A 6,130-nucleotide genomic window follows, 5' to 3' on the forward strand; every position below is an offset into this window, starting at 1 on the left:
CTATGGTTATGGTAGAGATGTAATTGAATTTGTCATTGCAATTATTGATTTAGGCTTGCTGAAAGGATAACTCAAAGAATTATTTTAAATGTTTAGAGGCAAAGAGTCTAGAGATTCATTCCATTATTATGCTGTGTTGTTTCATGTCACAAGAAGCATGTTGAAAAATTAACAATTCAATTTAACAGCTACAGCTCATCCATTGTGATCAGATTAGTTTAAAGGCTATTCTAGAACAGGGGTGTCAATCTCGCATCATCATGGCATCGTCACGGCATCCTGACTTTTTTCCCCTTCACTAAACCAGGTGGGTACAGGACCAGCACTTGATGCATCTGGCCCGTGGGCGACATATTTAATACCCTTGTTCTAAAAGATGGTTTCAACCAAATAAACTCCTTATTCTGAAGGATGCTATATATCCTCCTCCTTCTTTACAATTCATTGTCAGCACAGATTCCGCTATAGTAAGTGCTTCAAGCCCTCCTTTACTTCTCTGTTTCTCAGGGAGTAGATAAAATGGTTCAACATAAATTTTAATAAATAAATAAATAAACAAACAAACAAACAAACATATTTTGATCATCAGTTTGTAGCTTTTGCTAAAACATGCACTATTTTAATACAGTTTGGCTCTATACACCTAACTGTTAACATAACCCACTGAATAATAGAGGGTGGTTTTTTTTTTGATAGGCATGTGTAGGATTTTGCTGTTGATCTAATTTCATTAGGTATAGTGGAGCACTTGAATAAAATTCTTCCAAAACAACAACTTCTTTTCAAAAGAAATGTCCTGACAAGCAGAAACATGTGACTGGCCAAAAAACAAAACAAAACAAAAAAACAACCAAGCAGTATTTTTTCCCCTCTTTCTTTCTGTACATTGACTTTGCTTAATGGTAAATATCTCAACCCATTTTCTTCCTATTATACTCCTGAATTTATGGCAAAATTGGAAATGGGAAGACCAAAGTTTTCTTTAAAGATATGGCTAAAAGTTGTAAGCTTTGTCCTCTTGCCCTTTCTTTCCATTTCCAATTCTGCCTATCTAAAACCCATGAAAAGTTGTATATTTTAAAAATAATTCCTAACTTGAGCACTCCACAGAAATCCATTGGTCCTGGAAGTATGAAGCCGAGCAAACAAGCCTGAAGATGACGAATGAGACATCGTCAAAACGTCGCCAAGACACTTTCAATTTTACGCGGGAGAAAACCCGAATAACCAAAACCTACATACCAACATCCGCAAAACCTCAGAAAACTCACAAACACACACACAAACACACACACACGTCTCTCTCTCTCTCTCTCTCTCTCTCTCTCTCTCTCTCTCTCTCTCTCTCTCTCTCTCTCTCTCTCTGTGTGTGTGTGTGTGTGTGTGTGTGTGTGTGTGTGTGTGTGTACACATATATACATATATTCCAAATATTGGAAAATATTTTCTGCAAATTGAAAACATATTCTAAATTTCAGTAAATTAACAAGAGTATCATTCCTTTATTTTTTCTACATCCAATGATTAAATTTATCCATTATATTTTTATTTCATGTTTTTCTAACTCAGAGAAGGAAATTTTTTGTTGAAATTTTTGCAACATAATGCAAATGTGTGCTATAAATATATGGATGGTTTGGGTTTTTTTAACCTTGATTTATGTACTATCTTTACCCTTTTTGATATACTACCTTCTTGTCAAATCTTCCATCAGAATTCTGAATTAGCTGTTTCTTTACTGGCAACAGTCTGAAATAAAAGTGCAGCATGAAAATACCTATCTTGAAATTGTGTACATGATGAAGAGTTTAGAAAAGAATAATTTACAAAAAGCAATCCCATAGACAGTGAGTTTTGAAAGAACTGAGTAAACTGGGAGAAAAAAACACACTGACTTTTCAAAAGGCTTTGAATAAAATAATAAAAACAATTAAACAACCATGAAAAATTCCTAACCATTTTTTAGCTAAAATTCAGTTTAAATTAAAATCCAAGATCAATCTCTATCACTGTTACAACTATTGCTGATACATCTACAAATACATCTTTTAATGCACATTATATTTACAATTGTTCTTTTTCATTTCTGAAGCCCTTTATATAACATAAACAAATTTATATTTGCAGTCATACTATTTCCTTAAGTTTTATTATTTTTAGCTATCAATTTCTATTTAATATTTTTAGCTATCAATTCCTATTTAAATGTATCAGAATTTAATCAGAAAATAACTTGGAAAAATTGAACTTAATCCTTTGTAAATTTATTTTAGCATCCAAGCCTCTTTAAAAATATTTATTCCATTGCCAAGTTTCAAGGGACAGGGAAAACTTTTTAGTTACTCAGTAGTAACTATTGCGGTAAAGATTTATGACATTTATGATTAAAATTAAATTAAATTAAAAATAATTTGTGATATCATCACACTTATCTTACTATTATTCTGATAGGGTGAGTGAAGATCTTAGGCCACCATAATAATACTTTGTTTGCTCTTTTAAAGGAGAAATATCTATAAGTATAAGATAAAAGTAGGATCTGTACATATGCATGTATCTCCTACCTACATGTAATAGACATTTTTCAATGATATTGTTTAAAAAATCCACAACCCTCTAAAATAATATGCTTTCCTAAACTATTAGGTTAGTTGCTTTGTTTCAAATGCCATGCATTCCAAACTTTATATACATTTGTTATGAATCTTACATTTGATTTTAGGCCCCAGGATACATGTGCATAATTTCAGTAAATGCAGCAGTTGTTAATTCATAAATTAGTAAACCTCATGGAGAGTACTTTGTTTTAGTGAGGTTTTGTCTATGAAACTATGACTTATTTCCACAGGGGAAACTCATAATTTAGAAAATATAACAAAAGAAAATGAAAATAATTTACAAAATCAAAACGAAAAACAAGCAAAGGAAAGTGGAAAAGGGAAATCCACAATCACTCTTTCTCCAAAGCCAGGGGAACAATCAGATCTTCAACTATTTCCTGAACAGTAGAATCATAGTAGCCAAATGAACCTTTTGATTCCAGAGGCCAGAAATTTCAACAGTGTGGGTATGCTTCTTGGATCTCATAGGATGACATTCTCTAATTATCTGGCCTTGGCGTGCTGTAACTCTGCTGTACTGGACTAGATAGACAAACACAATGGGAGGTAAGCAATCTGTCACATAGTCAGATCATCTTGAACAGTTCCCATGAATAATTATCATTGGTTTCTTTCACACAAAACCCATTTAATTGGCAGAGTCTTAAGCATCTTCCCATTTAATATCCACTAACTGTAGGTCATCTTTTAACATTTGAAACCAAATTTTACATGGCCTTCTCCACCTTTGCTTTATCTTTGGTGGCTCCCATCATACAGCTTTTTTGGGTATAATGTTTTGGCAAGAGAACAATATGTCTAGCTAGGTACATTTGCTGTTCTAACAGAATTGACAGAAATTTCCTAGATAAAAATATTATAATTTCCCCCATTCCCAAGTAATGTAACAATCAGTAGTCTTGAAAGGCACAATAGTACTATAGGTTTAGAGTGGATTTAATTTTAAAAAAATGCCTTGTATCAGAATTGAATGTGTCTTTCATGTGGCTTGGTTGGGAGTAGGGTATGTGTCCTTATAACTATTTCCTTCATTGTGAAGCAAATTTCAGGAGCAAATTATTGTACCACCAAAACTGTATAATAATTGTTGAACTGATCTTATGAGTAATTTGTTTTTGAATTAAATGCATTTTTACAACTTAAAATGCTAGATGCATTCAATGTTCCATCCTAATAGTTGCAACTTAATGGATCCACCACAAAACTTCCTCATTGGTGACATAGTTGTGTCAAGTGACACTCAAATGTATGATGCAGTAATCTAATTGTATAGTTACTAGGACATGAATGACCATGTATACTTTCAAGGGGCCCAGGTACACAAAGGTACCAATCCCAAAGGACTCTGGGCGGCTTACAAAAAAAAGAAGAAGAAAAAGAAAGAGAAAAAGAAGAAAAAAGACAGTTTAAAATCACAAAAACCACATGCATTCATTCTAATCGGGGCTGGACCTCAAACAATGATATCTGGAATCCATGTCATCTTTTTTAAAACTGTCAATGTTTATTACTTATTGGAATGACAAAACTAAAGACATAGTCTAGCTTGTTTCTAAATGTAAGTTTTGGAATAAGAGTGTAATATTTTACATAGTATAATTAATGCTCTAAAATTTATTGAAAAAATTGATATTGAAATATATTACTATTATATTTAGTCATAATATAAATAATAATAGTAGTAATAATATTCTTTGGTAAGTGAGTATTATAAAAGACAGGAGTGCTCAAAAATATACTTGAAAGTATCTTCTAAATATATTTATTTATTTACATCATTGTTACATTATATGCTTCTAAATGTCTCAGAATAGTATAAGATTTACTTTACAAGCTATGCTTATGATTGCATCATAAAGATATGCATTGACTGGTAGCCAGAAGGAAAAGCTGAACTAAAGTTGATAGTTTAGGAAATTCTCTCTTAGTTCTATATCCATTATCTGGAAGTGTTATTTATATTTATTAAATTGATCCCTGAATTAAGGCTTATAGGTTGTTTGTTATTTAATATGCTTCATAAGATTAAAGAATTAAAAGCAAACCAGATGATGCTCATCAAATTTACACTGAAAATCCAATCTTGCTTAAAATATTTTTCCACCCTCCCAAACCAAGAACATGGTACAAAAATGTCTTTCATTGTAACTCTCCAACAGAAATAGGAAAAAGAACTTTGTCATGTCCTGAAATTTGCACTTCAGCATCATAAGCTAAAGTGTGCATTGTTAATTAACAAATGAGGGAACTCTTTATTTATTGTAGCTTCACAGATTTGCACTCCATGTACTTTCTATTTTGGAAATCTTCTATGTCTCAGTAACAATGCCCAATTTATTCTCCATCCTTTGGTGAGGGCAAAACACAATTACTTTCCAAGACTGCCTTGCTTAGATGTACTTTTTTCTCTCCTTGGCATCTTCTAAATGTTTTCTCTTGGCAGTAATGGACTATGATAGAAATTTGGCAATTTGCTATCCCCTTCATTATACTTCCCTAATAAATCACAGAACCTGTGTTTTTCTGACCATGGCTTCCTGGCTTAGTGGCTTCCTAGCTACTATTCCATCTGTAATGATGATCTCCAAATTGCAGTTCTGCCATGAAAATACCATTGGACACTTCTTCTGTGACATCTCCCCTTTATTGAAGTTGTCTTTTGCAGACACTTCAACCATCGAGATTCTGGATTTTGTGGCAGCACTAGTAGGCCTTATAACATCAGTTGTGGTGACTGGGACATCTTACATTTGTATTTTTTTGTACAGTTGCAAAACTTCCTTCCAGAAAAGATAAGAACAAAGCTTTTTCCACATGTGTCTCTCACCTAACAGTTGTTTCAATGTTCTATGCCACTACCCTATTCATGTATTCCCGGCATAAGGCCATTGGAACATTTGACTTGAACAAACCAGTGTTCATCCTCTTCTCAGTGGTAGCTCCATTCCTCAACCCAGTTATTTACTGCCTCAGGAACAGGAAAGTAAGGAAGACCTTGAGCATTGCTATATATCCGGTGGTCACCTTCTCAAGATGTTTTCTAACAAACAAAAAAAAGCCTTTGTCAAACTGATAAAGCCATTGCCAAACTGTTATGTGCCATCATTTAATATCTTTGCAACATGTATTCCTTTTACTGCCATCAAAATTGACTTATCAATTTGTATAATCAATCATTAAACTATCTATCTATCTATCTATCTATCTATCTATCTATCTATCTATCTATCTATCTATCTATCTATCTATCATCTATCTATCTAAATGGCTGGATGTGTGTGTTTGTGTGTGTGTGTGTGCATGCGCACGCATGTCCGTGTGTGTATATTCCAGCATCACTCTGGATCGCCTCAAGCAATTTCAACTAAACTTGGTTCAGAGATGACTTATTCTCTGAAAAAAAATACTGTGGAGGTAAGACACCCGTAACATACAGCCTATTGTGCCATACTGCCATACTGGCTTCTACTGTAGAGCTCTGAAGAGTTGTCATGGTCATGGCTTCATAA

At 33.3% G+C, this 6,130-nt stretch overlaps 1 pseudogene; it reads left to right on the forward strand.

Annotated features, from left to right (window-relative positions):
* The first annotated feature begins 3,808 nt into the window (after positions 1-3,808).
* LOC148046104 (olfactory receptor 226-like) lies at positions 3,809-5,694 on the forward strand (annotated as a pseudogene).
* The last annotated feature ends 436 nt before the right edge of the window (positions 5,695-6,130 follow it).

The sequence above is a fragment of the Thamnophis sirtalis genome, unplaced genomic scaffold (genome assembly GCF_051295495.1).
Source record: "Thamnophis sirtalis isolate CommonGarterSnake01/CBP01778 unplaced genomic scaffold, rThaSir2_p1.2 scaffold_4, whole genome shotgun sequence".
NCBI classification, from domain to species: domain Eukaryota; kingdom Metazoa; phylum Chordata; class Lepidosauria; order Squamata; family Natricidae; genus Thamnophis; species Thamnophis sirtalis.